The 20,947-nt window shown below is 49.0% G+C and overlaps 2 pseudogenes; one reads left to right on the top strand and one right to left on the bottom strand.

Annotated features, from left to right (window-relative positions):
- Positions 1-3,925: 3,925 nt before the first annotated feature.
- LOC135538286 (zinc finger and BTB domain-containing protein 5-like) lies at positions 3,926-10,120 on the bottom strand (annotated as a pseudogene).
- Positions 10,121-10,598: 478 nt separating this feature from the next.
- Positions 10,599-20,947, top strand: part of LOC135538282 (DNA-directed RNA polymerase I subunit RPA49-like) — a 29,253-nt pseudogene continuing 18,904 nt past the window's right edge.

Here is a 20,947-nt window from a genome sequence, read left to right as displayed (position 1 = left end):
GTTCATCTTTGTCCTCGATCCTGACTAGTCTCCCAGTCCCTGCCGCTGAAAAACATCCCCACAACATGATGCTGCCACCACCATGCTTCACCGTAGGGATGGAGCCAGGTTTCCTCCAGACGTGACGCTTAGCATTCAGGCCAAAGAGTTCAATCTTGCTTTCATCAGACCAGAGAATCTGAGAGTCCTTTAAATGCCTTTAATTCCTTTGACCTCATGGCTTGGTTTTTGCTCTGTCAACTGTGGGACCTTATATAGACAGGTGTGTGCCTTTCCAAATCATGTCCGTTCAATTGAATTTACCACAGGTGGACTCCAATCAAGTTGTAGAAACATCTCAAGGATGATCAATGGAAATAGGATGGACCTGAGCTCAATTTGGAGTCTCATAGCAAAGGGTCTGAATACTTACGTAAATAAGGTATTAAAAATAAAAATCAGAAATAAATACATTTGCTAACATTTTTCAAAAACCTGTTTTTGCTTCGTCACTGTGGGGTATTGTGATGTCACTATGGGGTATTGTGATGTCACTATGGGGTATTGTGATGTCACTATGGGGTATTGTGTGTAGATTGATGAGGATTTTTTTATTTATTTAATCCATTTTCGCATATGGCTGTAATGAAACAAAGTGCGTAAAACATCAAGGGGTCTGAATACTTTCCACATGCCCTGTATATAGTGAACTACTACCCTATGGGCCCTGGTCAAGAGTAGTGCACTATATAGGGAATAGGGTGTTTAATTCAAAAAGGTGCACCAACGAAAAGGCAACTCCATAGAAAAAAATGGTCCCAGATCTGTTTGTAAAGAACCATAACAGGAAGTGGTCCACTCTAAGCCTGATCCCAGATCTGTTTGTAAAGAACCATAACAGGAAGTGGTCCACTCTAAGCCTGATCCCAGATCTGTTTGTAAAGAACCATAACAGGAAGTGGTCCACTCTAAGCCTGATCCCAGATCTGTTTGTAAAGAACCATAACAGGAAGTGGTCCCCCTCTTAGCCTGGTCCCAGATCTGTTTGTAAAGAACCATAACAGGAAGTGGTCCACTCTAAGCCTGGTCCCAGATCTGTTTGTAAAGAACCATAACAGGAAGTGGTCCCCCTCTTAGCCTGATCCCAGATCTGTTTGTAAAGAACCATAACAGGAAGTGGTCCCCTCTTAGCCTGGTCCCAGATCTGTTTGTAAAGAACCATAACAGGAAGTGGTCCACTCTAAGCCTGGTCCCAGATCTGTTTGTAAAGAACCATAACAGGAAGTGGCCCCCTCTTAGCCTGGTCCCAGATCTGTTTGTAAAGAACCATAACAGGAAGTGGTCCCTCTCTTAGCCTGGTCCCAGATCTGTTTGTAAAGAACCATAACAGGAAGTGGTCCACTCTAAGCCTGATCCCAGATCTGTTTGTAAAGAACCATAACAGGAAGTGGTCCCCTCTTAGCCTGATCCCAGATCTGTTTGTAAAGAACCATAACAGGAAGTGGTCCCCTCTTAGCCTGATCCCAGATCTGTTTGTAAGGCTAAGTAAGAGTGGAGGCTAGTCCACCCTCTCTCCTTCACATCCCTGTTCTCCTCTCCAAGCCAAGCTCCAGGTTTAGCATTGCACAATTCCCCTTAATTCTCAGGTTTTCCAGAAATCCCAACCTCGAAGATTACCGTAATCAGAGGTGAATAAGCAGGACATCCTGAGTTTTGCAACTCTGGTCAGGTTTCAGCTTCAGGACCGTTCTGAATCTCTCTAGCCAGGTTTCAGCTTCAGGACAGTTCTGAATCTCTCTAGCCAGGTTTCAGCTTCAGGACAGGTTTCAGCTTCAGGACAGTTCTGAATCTCCTGGCCAGGTTTCAGCTTCAGGACAGGTTTCAGCTTCAGGACCGTTCTGAATCTCCCTGGCCAGGTTTCAGCTTCAGGACAGTTCTGAATCTCTCTAGCCAGGTTTCAGCTTCAGGACCGTTCTGAATCTCTCTAGTCAGGTTTCAGCTTCAGGACCGTTCTGAATCTCCCTGGCCAGGTTTCAGCTTCAGGACTGGTCTGAATCTCCCTGGCCAGGTTTCAGCTTCAGGACAGGTTTCAGCTTCAGGACCGTTCTGAATCTCCCTGGCCAGGTTTCAGCTTCAGGACAGGTTTCAGCTTCAGGACCGTTCTGAATCTCCCTGGCCAGGTTTCAGCTTCAGGACAGGTTTCAGCTTCAGGACCGTTCTGAATCTCCCTGGCCAGGTTTCAGCTTCAGGACAGGTTTCAGCTTCAGGACAGTTCTGAATCTGAAGTCCTGTTTCAGAAACGTTCCCGAACATGGTTCCAATAGGAACACAACAGGGTTCCATGAGGAAATTGGAAGTTCACCCCTCCTAAAGAGACTCCATTTTCTAAAGCGACGCCTCTATCAAATTGTTCTGTTTGGCTCAGTTGGTAGAACATGGCACTTGTAACACCAGGGTTACGGGTTGGATTCCCGCTGGGAACACCCATAGATTCTACACGCTACTGTAAGTGTTTGTTTCTAGCTTTGAGGCTATTAACCCTTATATCTAATTAGCATAATAATAATAATAATAATTAAAAAATCCTCATACAAATCTGTCCGTTTATAGCTTGAGATATCTGTTGTTTCGTCTTAATCCACCGCATCCTCCGATGTCACACTTCTGCATCTGCAGTGAAAGAGATCGAGCGTTTGTTTGTTTCCCGAGCGTCTTGGGACCCAACAACGTCTCGGGACCCAACAACGTCTCGGGACCCAACAACGTCTCGGGCCCAACAAGTGTCTCGGGACCAACAAGCGTCTCGGGACCAACAAGCGTCTCGGGACCCAACAACGTCTCGGGACCCAACAACGTCTTGGGACCCAACAACGTCTCGGAACCCAACAACGTCTCGGGACCCAACAACGTCTTGGGACCCAACAACGTCTTGGGACCCAACAACGTCTTGGGACCCAACAACGTCTTGGGACCCAACAACGTCTTGGGACCCAACAACGTCTTGGGACCCAACAACGTCTTGGGACCCAACAACGTCTTGGAACCCAACAACGTCTTGGAACCCAACAACGTCTTGGGACCAAACAACGTCTTGGGACCAAACAACGTCTTGGGACCCAACAACGTCTTGGGACCCAACAACGTCTTGGGACCTCGTCTGAAGTCGGGCAAAAGCAGATCTGCCAACTTCTGTCTGTCGCGTCCCAACAGTTTGGCTTTGACACTAATTTGTGGAGGTGTGAGACTTTCACGAACGACTATACAATCCTCCAAACAGAATTCATGGTAAAACCAAAGCCCAGAAGTTCTCCCCTACAGACTATATGATCCTCCAACCAGAATTAATGGAAAAACCCAAAACTTCCGGTAAGTTTCCCAGGAATTTCCCAATCCAACTCAACCTACCAGGCCAGCCTACAGACAGGTCGTAAGGCATGTTGCCGTTCTGCCAGCGTAGGCAGGTGGGAGTGTTTGTACAGGCTGAAACGCTTGACTCGTTAGCATTTAGCTAGCATCCACTATGGGAATCCCCATAGTGTTAGCATACCGCTAATTTGGCTATTTACATTTTTTTTTCTTCTTTAATTCACAATAATACCGTATAGCTCCGGTATGGCACAACGATGATATAAAGGGTATTAAAATCTGGATACCCACCCCTCCGACAGTGATCACATCTATCATCTACATCAGTGTGTCGGCCATGTTGCTGTTCTGCCCTCCCCCTCCCCTCGGCCATGTTGCTGTTCTGCCCACCCCCTCCCCTCGGCCATGTTGCTGTTCTGCCCTCCCCCCTCCCCTCGGCCATGTTGCTGTTCTGCCCTCCCCCCTCCCCTCGGCCATGTTGCTGTTCTGCCCCCTCCCCCCTCCCCTCGGCCATGTTGCTGTTCTGCCCTCCCCCTCCCCCTGACAGTGATCACGTCCATCACCTAGCCAACCATCTACATCAGTCGTCGGCCATGTTGCTGTTCTGCCAACGCAGACACGTCGTCTTGGAGTGTTTGTACAGGTGAGACGACTGGCTGAAGCGTTTGCCGCACTTGAGGCAGGCGTACGGTTTCTCCCGGTGTGGACTCTGATGTGTTTCTTACAGTCGGTCAGAGTGAGGAAAGTCTTACAGCAGATTCGACAGGCGTACTTCCTGGCTCCTTCCACCACCAGGACGTTGTGTTCGGACAGGGCCTTCTTACACTTGGAGAGGACGTCGGCAGAGGCACGGGTCAGCTGGGGGCGAGGGTGTGGGGCGGACGAGGACGAGGTAGGCGGGCCTGACTCGTAACCCCCCGAACCGTTCAGAAGCAGGGGTCCCCCTTCCCCCAGACTGGAGGACGACAGGGCGTCTTGGAGAACGACCCCAGTTCCTCCTGCTCCGCCCACGTTGTCGTTTTTAGGTGCGATGCGTCGGCACCCAGGGAAGCCCGGGGAGCTCCCTCGAGAGGCGCGGGCCAGGGAGTGCAGACCCAGGCTGGAGCGCTGGAAGTCCAGAGAAAACGGATCCGGGAACCCTCCCCTGGGGTTTCCCAGTCCGTCATGCAGGGGACGCAGGAAGAGCGAATCAGCGTCTGTAGAGAATCCCCTGAGACCGTCGCCACCCAGCAGGTGCAGGTGGTTGGCCGACCCGGGACGGAGCATCGAGGCGGAGTTATTGGTTCCAGAGTGTTCCGGGCTCAGCAGGAAGCGATGTGCCGCTGTCATCGCCTCGCCGGTCGTCGTGTTGAGGAGGTCGTCGTCCCCGGCATCGACCCCCGACACCCCGCTTCCGAAGACCTTGGCGCCGAGGAAGCTAGAAATCCTAAAACCAGACTTCCCATCAAGATGGTTACTACAGCCAAAACCACCGCCAATCCCACTGCTAAGACCTCCTTTGAGCAGGAGCTGGGAACCGGGTTGGAGAAGCTGTTGGTCAGAGGAGGAGAGACTACGCTCGCTGCTCTGTGGGCTCAGTTCTACCTTCTCCTCCTCCTCCTCCCCTCCTCTTCCTCTTCCAGGTCCCAGCTGGTCGCTACCCTGGATGGTGATGTCATCAGCTGGCTCTGGGGAGCTCAGAGGCTCACACTTGACCACCACCTGAGAGGAGAAGAGAGAGGAGGGGAGGAGAGAGAAGAAGATACAGGAGGAGAAGATAGGAGAGGAGGAGAGATGAGAGGAGGACAGGAGAGGAGTAGAGGAGAGGAGGACAGGAGAGGAGTAGAAGAGAGGAGGAGAGGAGAGAGAAGAAGATACAGGAGGAGAAGATAGGAGAGGAGGGGAGAGGAGGAGAGGAGAGGATAGGAGAGGAGGAGAGAGAAGAAGAGAGGAGGACAGGAGGAGTGAGGAAAGGAGAGAGGAGAGGATGGGAGAGGAGAGAGAAGGACAGGAGGAGATGAAAAGGGGAGAAGAGAGGAGAGAGGAAAGATAGAGAAGATAGGGGAGGAGAGAGACAGACATGAAGGAGGACAACAGGATATAACCCATTACTTTATCCAAGGTTGGGTTTAAACCCTTTATTTAACCAAAGGAAAAATATCAATTAATACTAGACAGTTGTTTCATACATTGCTAACTCTTTAAATTGGTAGGTATTCGTCCCAAATGACACCCTATAACGTGAGCAATGAGCCCTGGTCTAAAGTAGTGCACTATGGGTCCTGGTCAACAGTAGTGTACTATGGGTCCTGGTCAACAGTAGTCCACTATGGGTCCTGGTCAACAGTAGTCCACTATGGGTCCTGGTCAACAGTAGTCCACTATGGGTCCTGGTCAACAGTAGTCCACTATGGGTCCTGGTCAACAGTAGTCCACTATGGGTCCTGGTCAACAGTAGAGCACTATGGGTCCTGGTCAACAGTAGAGCACTATGGGTCCTGGTCAACAGTAGAGCTCTATGGGTCCTGGTCAACAGTAGAGCTCTATGGGTCCTGGTCAACAGTAGTGCACTATGGGTCCTGGTCAACAGTACAGCACTATGGGTCCTGGTCAACAGTAGAGCACTATGGGTCCTGGTCAACAGTAGTGCACTATGGGTCCTGGTCAACAGTAGTCCACTATGGGTCCTGGTCAACAGTAGTCCACTATGGGTACTGGTCAACAGTAGTCCACTATGGGTCCTGGTCAACAGTAGAGCACTATGGGTCCTGGTCAACAGTAGTGCACTATGGGTCCTGGTCAACAGTAGAGCACTATGGGTCCTGGTCAACAGCATGGCTCAATGGGTCCTGGTCAACAGTAGTGCACTATGGGTCCTGGTCAACAGTAGAGCACTATGGGTCCTGGTCAACAGTAGAGCACTATGTGTCCTGGTCAACAGTAGTCCACTATGGGTCCTGGTCAACAGTAGTCCACTATGGGTCCTGGTCAACAGTAGAGCACTATGGGTCCTGGTCAACAGTAGAGCACTATGGGTCCTGGTCAACAGTAGTGCACTATGGGTCCTGGTCAACAGTAGAGCACTATGGGTCCTGGTCAACAGTAGTCCACTATGGGTCCTGGTCAACAGTAGAGCACTATGGGTCCTGGTCAACAGTAGTCCACTATGGGTCCTGGTCAACAGTAGAGCACTATGGGTCCTGGTCAACAGGAGAGCACTATGGGTCCTGGTCAACAGTAGAGCACTATGGGTCCTGGTCAACAGTATTCCACTATGGGTCCTGGTCAACAGTAGTCCACTATGGGTCCTGGTCAACAGTAGTCCACTATGGGTCCTGGTCAACAGTAGTCCACTATGGGTCCTGGTCAACAGTAGTCCACTATGGGTCCTGGTCAACAGTAGAGCACTATGGGTCCTGGTCAACAGTAGAGCACTATGGGTCCTGGTCAACAGTAGTCCACTATGGGTCCTGGTCAACAGTAGTGCACTATAGAGGGAATAAGGGGATATTTGGGATGCAAATGAAGTATTTCCTGTTAAAATGTCATTACCTGTCCCTGTTGCTCCCGTACTTCCTCCTCCTCCTCTTCCTCCGTTATCTTCACCTCCACCCCATCACCATGGTGACTCTCCCCATCCAGAGACTCCTTCCCCACACCCCCCACCCCGCCATCCCATGCTCCTCCCCTTCGCAGCGTCCCCGTCCGATTGGCTGGGCATCTGGGAGTCATCCTGGGACACACCCCCTACTAGGCCGGTGATCGCCGCGTCCAGTTTGGCCTCCTCCCCCGTCTTGTGGGAGTCGGGGAGAGTAGTCCCACTTCCTCATCCCCGTGGGTTCCGGAGGGGCGGGGCCTCTGCCTGGGCATGTCCTCAGATAGGCTAAAGCTCAGGGAGGGCTTTCTCTTGTGGAAGCGTCGAATGGGGAAGGAAGCTTTGTGCTCCACTACACCACTAATGCTAACACGATCGCTACCACCACCTAGCCCGTCCTCCTCCACCCCGCCCAGGGCAGAGCTCACCAAGCTTAGACCCAGCTGCTGCAGCAGGAACGACCGCTGGAGCCTGGACGTAGCAGCGTTAGCCGCTAGGTTAGCGTTAGCCTCTTGGTTAGCGTTAGCCTCTTGGTTAGCGTTAGCCGCTAGGTTAGCGTTAGCGGCTAACTCGGCGGCTGCCTGCTGCTGCCTCAGTCTCTGCTGTTCTGCGTGGGTGTGTTGGCGGCGCTGTGTGGCCCGGTGGTCTGCCGACGGGGACATGGGCATGGTGCGGGTGGTCAGGTAGTGCTTACAGGCCTTGACTACGGCGTTCAGGTGGAGGTGAGAGGCAGCCAGCAGCACGTCCATCACGTTGCTCTCTCCTAGCATCAGGGTGGAGGTGTACATCATGTCCACCAGGGCAGCAAACGCCTCCGCTGTCACCACCTGCAGTAACACATCATCATCATCATCATCATCACCTGTTGTAGACTCATCATCATCACCACCTGTTGTAGACTCATCATCATCACCACCACCTGTTGTAGACTCATCATCATCACCACCACCTGTTGTAGACTCATCATCATCATCATCATCATCACCACCTGTTGTAGACTCATCATCATCATCATCATCACCACCACCTGTTGTAGACTCATCATCATCATCATCATCATCACCACCACCACTTGCAGTAACACACACCATCACCACCTGCAGTAATACACACACCATCACCCCTGTTATAAAGTCATCATCCTCACCTCGCTGTCCAGTTGTATCATGTTCATGCTGGCGTCTCCCTGGGCGACGGTGAACAGGGCTCTGAAGTGAGTGCTGCAAGCCGCCAGCACCGAGCGGTGGGCCTTAAAATGGCGGCTGCCCACCACAATGACACAGTCACACAGCTGGCTGTGGACGCGCTGGTAGTTCAGCTGCTGGAAGACCTATAACAACAATATGAATCACGTGTGGCTCAGACGCTAGCTAGAGCACGGCTCGTGGGTTCGATTCCCGCTACGGCCACGCGTACATGTGAAAATGTAAGGAACGCGCAACTTTAAGTCGCTTCAGATAAAGGCGTCTGCCAAATGGTCGAGTCTTATATTATATTATTATGAAAATAATACACTTTATTGTTAGAGCGTTTTCTTTTCATTTACTGACAGAAATCATAAAGTCGTTTGCATTACCTGGTTGAAGTGGCCCGGGAAGTCCATGACCTGCAGGAAGGAGGGGAGAAGAGGAGAGGAGAGAGTGGGGGAGAGAAGGGAAGGAGGGGGAGAAGAGGAGAGGAGAGAGAAGGGGAAGGAGGGGAGAAGAGGGAGAGGGGGAGAGAAGGGGAAGGAGGGGAGAAGAGGGGAGGGGAGGGGGGGAGAGAAGGGGAAGTAGGGGAGAAGAGGGAGAGGGGGAGAGAAGGGGAAGTAGGGGAGAGGGGGAGAGAAGGGAAAGGAGGGGAGAAGAGGAAGGAGGGGCGAAGAGGGAGAGAAGGAGGGGGAGAGAATGGGAAGGAGGGAGAAGGGGGAGAGAATGGGGGGAGGAAAGGGGGAGGGTAGGAGGGGAAGTAAGAGAAGGGGAAGGAAGAGAAGGGAGGGAGGGAGGAAAGGGGGAGAGAAAAACAGAAAAAATCTGTTGTGTAATAAATGTGAGGAAAATTAAGTCCTCTTAAGGTAATCTTCCTGACAAAACCTTTGATTGATTAAAAAGTTAGTTTTAAATTGACTGTCAGTGGAGGGGACATTATAGTAGACTGTGTTCAATGCTTTGAATATTACATGCCGTAGAAGGGCAGTAGCTACACTAGCTATCACAATGAATTAGTTGAATGTATTAACAAATAGATAATAGATGCCTTGTTGAAGCTATTGCATAGGCTAGTTCACGGTAAAGTGAAAGTGGGGAACTAGTAACGATATTGAAGAGAATATGTTAAAAATGTGTGAAATGAAAGCCAGTATGCGAAGACGTTAGTCAAAGTACTAGCAAGGAAACTGTTCAGTTTGTTGACGTCTAGACAGCTTTCTAACTAAATAACTAGTGATATCTTTTAGCCAAGCCGATCAGAGAGACTCTTCCTCTCCCCAGTCTGGTGAATAACATCATTGCTAAGCTACGCTAAGCTAAGCTAACTAGCAAGTCAGCAACTGGATATTCAGTTATCTAGCTAGTTAGCTACTTGCTAACTTTTGAGAAAGGCTGTGTTAAAAGAAATAACAGTGTAACACACAGCGATTTGCTAGCATGACCGATATTTTTTTTGTTTTGTTTATAATAACAACCAAGGAGAACAACAAACAACATCCGCTCATCGAAGTATAATTATTCTGTTTGCTCGCTTAGGTGGTACGGCTACAACGGCTAATGGCTAATGCTAACTACCTATTATTATTAGCTAATGCTAACTACCTATTATTATTAGCTAATGCTAACTACCTATTATTATTAGCTAATGCTAACTACCTAGATAGATTTGCTTAACGTTATTAACAGCTGTCAAGTTTCATCCCCTGGAAAGCAAAAATGCAGCATTGATATAACATGAATAAAACAATAAACATGATGATATAATACAACAACAACAAAAACAGACTAAACAGTCTAAGCTAGCTTGCTAATGTTAGCCGCCGGTTACCTTGTTTGTTTTGTCGGTGCTCCTCCACGGGTCAGGGTGGACGGACGGGGTTCATCAAGTCTACTAGACCGGACAGAAGGAGGACTACCGACGGCTAGACGGCTCTTCATGGACCGCTATAACGCTTCTCCGGGTGCTCGCAGTCACATAGTCAATATGTGGAAACCCGTTGTCCGACTAGGTTAAAACCCCTCCAAAAGGACACAGACAACAACACAGCTAAATAGCTATGACTCCATGTTGTTACTTTTGAACGAATCTAAATTTAGTTTTTTTTTTTAACCCAAAGAGGGTCTTCTCAGGGAGGGGGTGCGGTGGCTGGAGGTTGATGGTTGATGTTTTTCCTCTTCCCCCTCCAAAAAGGACACAGACAACAACACAGCTAAATAGCTACGACTCCATTTAGTTACTTTGAAATAATCTAAATTTAGGTTTTGTTTACCCCCCCAAAACAGGGTCTTCTCAGGGAGGGGGTGCGGTGGTTGGAGGTTGATGTATTTCTCCTCCTCCCAGACTCTGTAGGTGGCGCTACACTCCTATCAGCGCACCGTGTTAACGAGTTGCAGTACCACTCCTCGCCATCGGGCGTCGCTGTGGGTTTGTTTTGTGTGTGGAGGAGGGTGAATATATTTCCGTTTTGTTTTTTTTGAGGTCCGTTGACTGACAACAAACATGGATGCCAACTGCACATTGGTTTGCTGTGAAGAGGAGAGAGAAGACGATAAAGCTGCTATTGGTAAATATGACTATTTATGTTACGGACTAATTATTCATTTTAAATACAAGATTGCAATTTTAAGCGTCTCCAAGAATTGACAACACGTAAATCCACCCAGTTCCGTAGTACACGTGGGTGCTCTCATGTTAACGCAGTGACGTTAAATGCATAATAACTTCTGGATTTTGTCATTGAAGTCCTTTATCTACTTCCCAAGAGTCAAATAAAAAAAAATGGTATGCATTAGTTAATGTCTCTGAGCTTTGTGGTGAGCATAGAGGGCACTATGGTATTGAAGGCAGAGCTGTGGTCGATAAACAGCATCCTCACACATATACACATTCATGTCAATCATCAATTCCCATCTTTCTCCTCAACAGTTCAGTTCTCTAACGGCATCCTGAGGAACACACAGCAGCTGGACTTCAGCTTCTATAAGAACGTGGACCAGACCAACCCGAGGAAGAAGAACCGACGCATGCTGGTGAGATCAATACGCCTGGTGTAGGGTGGCGTTGCCTCTAGAACGCTGATCTGGGATCCGTTTTGGGTCTGTACCCAGGAGCAAAACACTAAGTTGATAAATGAAATTATAAATATTGAGTTTAAAATATTAGACATTTTTGGTAAAACAACATTCCATCCTCTTCTCTCTGACACAGTTTCCTTCCTGTGTTTTTTAAGGCTACTTCTCTCTGACACGGTCTCCTTCCTGTGTTTTTTAAGGCTACTTCTCTCTGACACGGTCTCCTTCCTGTGTTTTTTAAGGCTACTTCTCTCTGACACGGTCTCCTTCCTGTGTGTTTTTACGGCTACTTCTCTCTGACACGGTCTCCTTCCTGTGTTTTTTAAGGCTACTTCTCTCTTCTCCTTCCCTGTGTGTTTTTAAGGCTACTTCTCTCTGACACGGTCTCCTTCCTGTGTGTTTTTAAGGCTACTTCTCTCTGACACGGTCTCCTTCCTGTGTTTTTTAAGGCTACTTCTCTCTGACACGGTCTCCTTCCTGTGTGTTTTTAAGGCTACTTCTCTCTGACACGGTCTCCTTCCTGTGTTTTTAAAGGCTACTTCTCTCTGACACGGTCTCCTTCCTGTGTGTTTTTAAGGCTACTTCTCTCTGACACGGTCTCCTTCCTTTTTTAAGACTACTTTTTGACACGGTCTCCTTCCTGTGTTTTTAAGGCTACTTCTGACTGACACGGTCTCCTTCCTGTGTTTTTTTAAGGCTACTTCTCTCTGACACGGTCTCCTTCCTGTGTTTTTAAGGCTACTTCTCTCTGACACGGTCTCCTTCCTGTGTGTTTTTAAGGCTACTTCTCGGTCTCCTTCCACGGTCTTCTCTCTGACACGGTCCTTCCTGTGTTTTTTAAGGCTACTTCTCTCTGACACGGTCTCCTTCCTGTGTTTTTTTAAGGCTACTTCTCTCTGACACGGTCTCCTTCCTGTGTTTTTAAGGCTACTTCTCTCTGACACGGTCTCCTTCCTGTGTTTTTTTAAGGCTACTTCTCTCTGACACGGTCTCCTTCCTGTGTTTTTTAAGGCTACTTCTCTCTGACACGGTCTCCTTCCTGTGTTTTTAAGGCTACTTCTCTCTGACACGGTCTCCTTCCTGTGTGTTTTTATAAGACTACTTCTCTCTGACACGGTTTCCTTCCTGTGTGTTTTTATAAGACTACTTCTCTCTGACACGGTTTCCTTCCTGTGTGTTTTTATAAGACTACTTCTCTCTGACACGGTCTCCTTCCTGTGTTTTTAAGGCTACTTCCCTCTGACACGGTCTCCTTCCTGTGTGTTTTTAAGGCTACTTCTCTCTGACACGGTCTCCTTCCTGTGTTTAGGTTGCAGAATCAGACAGACTCTCCTATGTTGGTAATAACTTTGGAGCAGGATCCTTGAAATGCAACAACCTTTGCAAGTAAGTTTTTATTTTAAGTTTTAAAAAACACACAAAAAAACCATCAAAACCATGTTTACAAGAATTATGTCTCTCAGCTGTTTACCAAAACAGTGGCAGGGTTGTTATGTCTCTCAGCTGTTTACCAAAACAGTGGCAGGGTGACCATGTTGTTATGTCTCTCAGCTGTTTACCAAAACAGTGGCAGGGTGACCCTTTTGTTATTATGTCTCTCAGCTGTTTACCAAAACAGTGGCAGGGTGGCTGTGTTGTTATGTCTCTCAGCTGTTTACCAAAACAGTGGCAGGGTGACCCTTTTGTTATTATGTCTCTCAGCTGTTTACCAAAACAGTGGCAGGGTGCCCATGTTGTTATTATGTCTCTCAGCTGTTTACCAAAACAGTGGCAGGGTGACCCTTTTGTTATTATGTCTCTCAGCTGTTTACCAAAACAGTGGCAGGGTGCCCATGTTGTTATTATGTCTCTCAGCTGTTTACCAAAACAGCGGCAGGGTGCCCATGTTGTTATTATGTCTCTCAGCTGTTTACCAAAGCAGTGGCAGGGTTGTTATGTCTCTCAGCTGTTTACCAAAACAGTGGCAGGGTGGCAGTGTTGTTATGTCTCTCAGCTGTTTACCAAAACAGTGGCAGGGTGTCCCTTTTGTTATTATGTCTCTCAGCTGTTTACCAAAACAGTGGCAGGGTGCCCATGTTGTTACGTCTCTCAGCTGTTTACCAAAACAGTGGCAGGGTCATTGTTATTATGTCTCTCAGCTGTTTGCAAAACAGTGGCAGGGTGGCTGTGTTGTTACGTCTCTCAGCTGTTTCAACTCTTCAAAACAGTGGCAGGGTGACTGTGTGTTATTTTGTCTCAGGGTATTATGTGACAGGTGCTGAACAAGGAGACCATGAGGATGGACCCTTGCACAACGCTCAACTCTTCAACATGCAGCCCGTCATCCCAGGTACGGATGAAACCCTTGAAACCTTCACTGTGACAGTCATCCCTATCGGATAAATCCCTTCACTGTGACAGTCATCCCAGGATAAAACCCTTCGGATGACAAACCCTTCACTGTGACAGTCATCCCAGGTACAGATAAAACCCTTCACTGTGACAGTCATCCCTATCGGATGAAACCCTTCACTGTGACAGTCATCCCCTATCAGATCAGATAAAACCCTTCACTGTGACAGTCATCCCAGGTACGGATGTGAAACCCTTCACTGTGACAGTCATCCCTATCAGATAAAACCCTTCACTGTGACAGTCATCCCTATCAGATAAAACCCTCACTGTGACAGTCATCCCAGGTACGGATAAACCCTTCTACTGTGACAGTCATCCCCTATCAGATAAAACCCTTCACTGTGACAGTCATCCCTATGGATCATGATAAACCCTTCACTGTGACAGTCATCCCCTATCAGATAAAACCCTTCACTGTGACAGTCATCCCCAGGTATCCCCAGATAAAACCCTTCACTGTGACAGTCATCCCCCTATGAGATAAAACCCTTCACTGTGACAGTCATCCCTATCAGATAAAACCCTTCACTGTGACAGTCATCCCCTATCAGATAAAACCCTTCACTGTGACAGTCATCCCTATCAGATAAAACCCTTCACTGTGACAGTCATCCCCTATCAGATAAAACCCTTCACTGTGACAGTCATCCCAGGTGCGGATGAAACCCTTCACTGTGACAGTCATCCCCTATCAGATAAAACCCTTCACTGTGACAGTCATCCCCTATCAGATAAAACCCTTCACTGTGACAGTCATCCCCTATCAGATAAAACCCTTCACTGTGACAGTCATCCCCTATCAGATAAAACCCTTCACTGTGACAGTCATCCCCTATCAGATGATAAAACCCTTCACTGTGACAGTCATCCCCTATGAGATGATAAAACCCTTCACTGTGACAGTCATCCCTATCAGATGAAACCCTTCACTGTGACAGTCATCCCCTATCAGATAAACCCTTCACTGTGACAGTCATCCCAGGTACAGATAAAGTCATCCCCTTCACTGTGACAGTCATCCCTATCAGATAAAACCCTTCACTGTGACAGTCATCCCCTATCAGATGATAAAACCCTTCACTGTGACAGTCATCCCCTATGAGATGATAAAACCCTTCACTGTGACAGTCATCCCAGGTACGGATGAAACCCTTCACTGTGACAGTCATCCCCTATCAGATAAAACCCTTCACTGTGACAGTCATCCCCTATCAGATAAAACCCTTCACTGTGACAGTCATCCCCTATCAGATAAAACCCTTCACTGTGACAGTCATCCCCTATCAGATAAAACCCTTCCTGTGACAGTCATCCCCCAGTTTCAGGGATGAAACTCTCTCTCTCTGACTAACGTTGTCTGTTTTCCCTAGGGGGAGGCGTCTTCTCTGACTAACATGTTGTCTGTTTCCCATGGGCGTCTCTCTCTTGACTAACATGTTGTCTGTTTCCCATGCGGAGAAACCCTTCACTGACTAACATGTTGTCTGTTTCCCAGATAAAACGTCTCTCTCTGACTAACATGTTGTCTGTTTCCCAGGGGAGGCGTCTCTCGGATGCCCCTAACATGTTGTCTGTTTCCCTGGGAGCGTCATCCTCTCTGACTAACATGTTGTCTGTTTCCCAGAGGAAACCCTCTCTCTGACTAACAGTCTGTTTTTTCCCAGGAGCGTCTCTCTGACTAACATGTTGTCTGTTTCCCAGTGAGCGTCTCTCTCTCTGACTAACATGTTGTCTGTTTCCCAGGACGTCATCTCTGACTAACATGTTGATGTTTCCCAAAACGTCTCTCTCTCCTGACTAACATATTTGTCTGTTTCCCCAGGGAATGAAACCCTCTCTCTGACTAACATGTTGTCTGTTTCCCAGGGAGCGTCCTCTCTCTCTGACTAACATGTTGTCTGTTTCCCAGGGGCGTCTCTCTCACTGAGCTAACATGTCTGTTTCCCAGGTAGGCGTCTCTAGAAACTAACATGTTGTCTGTTTGACAGGGATCTCTCTCTCTCAGATAACATGTTGTCTGTTTCCCAGGGGCGTCTCTCTCTCTGACTAACATGTTGTCTGAGGGAGGCGTCTCTCTCTCTCTGACTAACATGTTGTCTGTTTCCCAGGGGAGGCGTCTCTCTCTCCTGACCAACATGTTGTCTGTTTCCCAGGGGAGCTCTCTCTCTGACTAACATGTTGTCTGTTTCCCAGGGAGCGTCTCTCTCTCTCTGACTAACATGTTGTCTGTTTCCCAGGGGGCGTCTCTCTCTCTGACTAACGTGTTGTCATGTTGTCTGTTTCCCAGGGGAGCGTCTCTCTCTCTGACTAACATGTTGTCTGTTTCCCAGGAGGCGTCTCTCTCTCTGACTAACATGTTGTCTGTTTCCCAGGGAGGCGTCTCTCTCTCTGACTAACATGTTGTCTGTTTTCCCCAGGGAGCGTCTCTCTCTGACTAACATGTTGTCTGTTTCCCAGGGAGCGTCTCTCTCTCTCTGACTAACGTGTTGTCTGTTTCCCAGGAGCGTCTCTCTCTGACTAACGTGTTGTCTGTTTCCCAGGGAGGCTCTCTCTCTCCGACTAACATGTTGTCTGTTTGAGGAGCGTCTCTGACTAACATGTTGTCTGTTTCCCAGGGGAGCGTCTCTCTCTCTCTGACTAACGTGTTGTCTGTTTCCCAGGGGGCGTCTCTCTCTGACTAACATGTTGTCTGTTTCCCAGGAGGCGTCTCTCTCTCTGACTAACATGTTGTCTGTTTCCCAGGGAGCGTCTCTCTGGCTAACATGTTGTCTGTTTCCCAGAGGCGTCTCTCTCTCTGACTAACATGTTGTCTGTTTCCCAGGAGCGTCTCTCTCTGACTAACATGTTGTCTGTTTCCCAGGGAGCGTCTCTCTGACTAACATGTTGTCTGTTTCCCAGGAGCGTCTCTCTCTCTGACTAACATGTTGTCTGTTTCCCAGGAGGCGTCTCTCTCTCCTGACTAACATGTTGTCTGTTTCCCAGGGAGGTGTCTCTCTCTGACTAACATGTTGTCTGTTTCCCAGGGGAGCGTCTCTCTCTCTGACTAACATGTTGTCTGTTTCCCAGGGAGGCGTCTCTCTCTGACTAACATGTTGTCTGTTTCCCAGGGGAGGCGTCTCTCTCTCTGACTAACATGTTGTCTGTTTCCCAGGGAGGCGTCTCTCTCTCTGGCTAACATATTTGTCTGTTTCCCAGGGAGCGTCGTCTCTCTGACTAACATGTTGTCTGTTTCCCAGAGAGGCGTCTCTCTCTCTGACTAACATGTTGTCTGTTTCCCAGAAGCGTCTCTCTCTGACTAACATGTTGTCTGTTTCCCCCAGGAGCGTCTCTCTCTCTCTGACTAACATGTTGTCTGTTTCCCAGGAGCGTCTCTCTGACTAACATGTTGTCTGTTTCCCAGGGAGCGTCTCTCTCTGACTAACATGTTGTCTGTTTCCCAGGGAGCGTCTCTCTCTGACTAACATGTTGTCTGTTTCCCAGGGGAGGTCTCTCTCTCTGACTAACATGTTGTCTGTTTCCCAGGGGCGTCTCTCTCTCTGACTAACATGTTGTCTGTTTTCCCAGGAGAGCGTCTCTCTCTCTGACTAACATGTTGTCTGTTTCCCAGGAGCGTCTCTCTCTGACTAACATGTTGTCTGTTTCCCAGGGAGCGTCTCTCTCTCTGACTAACATGTTGTCTGTTTCCCAGGGAGCGTCTCTCTCTCTCTGACTAACATGTTGTCTGTTTCCCAGGAGCGTCTCTCTCTGACTAACATGTTGTCTGTTTTCCCAGGAGCGTCTCTCTCTGACTAACATGTTGTCTGTTTCCCAGGGGAGCGTCTCTCTCTCTGACTAACATGTTGTCTGTTTCCCAGGGGCGCGTCTCTCTCTCTGACTAACATGTTGTCTGTTTCCCAGGGCGTCGTCTCTCTCTCAGCTAACATGTTGTCTGTTTCCCAGGGGAGCGTCTCTCTCTGACTAACATGTTGTCTGTTTCCCAGGGGAGGCGTCTCTCTCTCTGACTAACATGTTATCTGTTTCCCAGGAGCGTCTCTCTCTCTGACTAACATGTTGACTGTTTCCCAGGGGAGGCGTCTCTCTCTCTCCTGACTAACATGTTGTCTGTTTCCCCAGGGAGCGTCTCTCTCTCTGACTAACATGTTGTCTGTTTCCCAGGGGAAGGCGTCTCTGACTCTCCCAGAGGAGGCGTCTCTCTCTCTGACTAACATGTTGTCTGTTTCCCAGGGAGCGTCTCTCTCTCTCGGCTAACATGTTGTCTGTTTCCCAGGGAGGCGTCTCTCTCTCTGACTAACATGTTGTCTGTTTCCCAGGGAGGCGTCTCTCTCTGACTAACATGTTGTCTGTTTCCCAGGGAGCGTCTCTCTCTCCTGACTAACATGTTGTCTTTCCCAGGGAGCGTCTCTCTCTCTGGCTAACATGTTGTCTGTTTCCCAGGAGCGTCTCTCTCTGACTAACATGTTGTCTGTTTCCCAGGGAGCGCGTCTCTCTCTCTGACTAACATGTTGTCTGTTTCCCAGGGAGGCGTCTCTCTCTCGACTAACATGTTGTCTGTTTCCCCCAGGAGCGTCTCTCTCTCTGACTAACATGTTGTCTGTTTCCCAGGGAGCGTCTCTCTCTCTCTGACTAACATGTTGTCTGTTTCCCAGGGAGCGTCTCTCTCTCTCTGACTAACATGTTGTCTGTTTCCCAGGGGAGCGTCTCTCTCTGGCTAACATGTTGTCTGTTTTCCCAGGGGAGCGTCTCTCTCTCTGACTAACATGTTGTCTGTTTCCCAGGGAGCGTCTCTCTCTCTCTGACTAACATGTTGTCTGTTTTCCCAGGGGAGCGTCTCTCTCTCTGACTAACATGTTGTCTGTTTCCCAGGGGAGGCTCTCTCTCTCTCTGACTAACATGTTGTCTGTTTCCCAGGGAGCGTCTCTCTCTCTGACTAACATGTTGTCTGTTTCCCAGGGGAGGCGTCTCTCTCTCTGACTAACATGTTGTCTGTTTCCCCAGGGGAGCGTCTCTCTCTCTAACATGTTGTCTGTTTCCCAGGGGAGGCGTCTCTTCTCTCGTAACATGTTGTCTGTTTTCCCAGGAGCGTCTCTCTGACTAACATGTTGTCTGTTTCCCAGGGGAGGCGTCTCTCTCTCTGACTAACATGTTGTCTGTTTCCCAGCGTCTCTCTCTCTGACTAACATGTTGTCTGTTTCCCAGGGAGGCGTCTCTCTCTCTGACTAACATGTTGTCTGTTTCCCAGGGGAGGCGTCTCTCTCTCTCTGACTAACATGTTGTCTGTTTTCCCAGGGGAGGCGTCTCTCTCTCTGACTAACATGTTGTCTGTTTCCCAGGGAGGCGTCTCTCTCTCTGACTAACATGTTGTCTGTTTCCCAGGGGAGCGTCTCTCTCTCTGACTAACATGTTGTCTGTTTCCCAGGGAGGCGTCTCTCTTCTGACTAACATGTTGTCTGTTTCCCAGGGGGCGTCTCTCTCTGACTAACATGTTGTCTGTTTCCCAGGGGAGCGTCTCTCTCTCTGACTAACATGTTGTCTGTTTCCCAGGGAGGCGTCTCTCTCTCTGACTAACATGTTGTCTGTTTCCCAGCGTCTCTCTGACTAACATGGGCGTCTCTCTCTCTGACTAACATGTTGTCTGTTTCCCAGGGGAGCGTCTCTCTCTCTGACTAACATGTTGTCTGTTTCCCAGGGGAGCGTCTCTCTCTCTGACTAACATGTTGTCTGTTTCCCAGGGGAGCGTCTCTCTCTCTCTGACTAACATGTTGTCTGTTTCCCAGGGAGCGCGTCTCTCTCTCTGACTAACATGTTGTCTGTTTCCCAGGGGAGCGTCTCTCTCTCTGACTAACATGTTGTCTGTTTCCCAGGGGAGCGTCTCTCTCTCTGACTAACATGTTGTCTGTTTCCCAGGAGCGTCTCTCTCTGACTAACATGTTGTCTGTTTCCCAGGGAGGCGTCTCTCTCTCTGACTAACATGTTGTCTGTTTCCCAGGGGGGAGCGTCTCTCTCTCTGACTAACATGTTGTCTGTTTCCCAGGGGAGGCGTCTCTCTCTCTCTGACTAACATGTTGTCTGTTTCCCAGGGAGGCGTCTCTCTCTCTGACTAACATGTTGTCTGTTTCCCAGGGGAGGCGTCTCTCTCTCTGACTAACATGTTGTCTGTTTCCCAGGGAGGCGTCTCTCTCTCTGACTAACATGTTGTCTGTTTCCCAGGGAGGCGTCTCTCTCTCTCTGACTAACATGTTGTCTGTTTCCCAGGGGAGCGTCTCTCTCTCTCTGACTAACATGTTGTCTGTTTCCCAGGGAGGCGTCTCTCTCTCTGACTAACATGTTGTCTGTTTCCCAGGGGGCGTCTCTCTCTCTCTGACTAACATGTTGTCTGTTTCCCAGGGGAGGCGTCTCTCTCTCTGACTAACATGTTGTCTGTTTCCCAGGGAGGCGTCTCTCTCTCTGACTAACATGTTGTCTGTTTCCCAGGGAGGCGTCTCTCTCTCTGACTAACATGTTGTCTGTTTCCCAGGGAGCGTCTCTCTCTCTGACTAACATGTTGTCTGTTTCCCAGGGAGGCGTCTCTCTCTCTGACTAACATGTTGTCTGTTTCCCAGGGAGGCGTCTCTCTCTCTGACTAACATGTTGTCTGTTTCCCAGGGAGGCGTCTCTCTCTCTGACTAACATGTTGTCTGTTTCCCAGGGAGGCGTCTCTCTCTCTGACTAACATGTTGTCTGTTTCCCAGGGAGGCGTCTCTCTGACTAACATGTTGTCTGTTTCCCAGGGAGCGTCTCTCTCTCTGACTAACATGTTGTCTGTTTCCCAGGGGAGCGTCTCTCTCTCTGACTAACATGTTGTCTGTTTCCCAGGGAGGCGTCTCTCTCTCTGACTAACATGTTGTCTGTTTCCCAGGGAGCGTCTCTCTCTCTGACTAACATGTTGTCTGTTTCCCAGGGAGGCGTCTCTCTCTCTGACTAACATGTTGTCTGTTTCCCAGGGGAGGCGTCTCTCTCTCTGACTAACATGTTGTCTGTTTCCCAGGGGAGGCTCTCTCTCTCTGACTAACATGTTGTCTGTTTCCCAGGAGGCGTCTCTCTCTGACTAACATGTTGTCTGTTTCCCAGGGGAGGCGTCTCTCTCTCTCTGACTAACATGTTGTCTGTTTCCCAGGGAGGCGTCTCTCTCTCTGACTAACATGTTGTCTGTTTCCCAGGGGAGGCGTCTCTCTCTCTGACTAACATGTTGTCTGTTTCCCAGGGGAGGCGTCTCTCTCTCTCTGACTAACATGTTGTCTGTTTCCCAGGGAGGCGTCTCTCTCTCTGACTAACATGTTGTCTGTTTCCCAGGGAGGCGTCTCTCTCTGACTAACATGTTGTCTGTTTCCCAGGGAGG

This window comes from Oncorhynchus masou, unplaced genomic scaffold (genome assembly GCF_036934945.1).
Source record: "Oncorhynchus masou masou isolate Uvic2021 unplaced genomic scaffold, UVic_Omas_1.1 unplaced_scaffold_936, whole genome shotgun sequence".
NCBI classification, from domain to species: Eukaryota; Metazoa; Chordata; class Actinopteri; order Salmoniformes; family Salmonidae; genus Oncorhynchus; species Oncorhynchus masou.
Note: the sequence above shows the minus strand (reverse complement) of the source record. Positions and strands in the feature narration are given on the sequence as shown.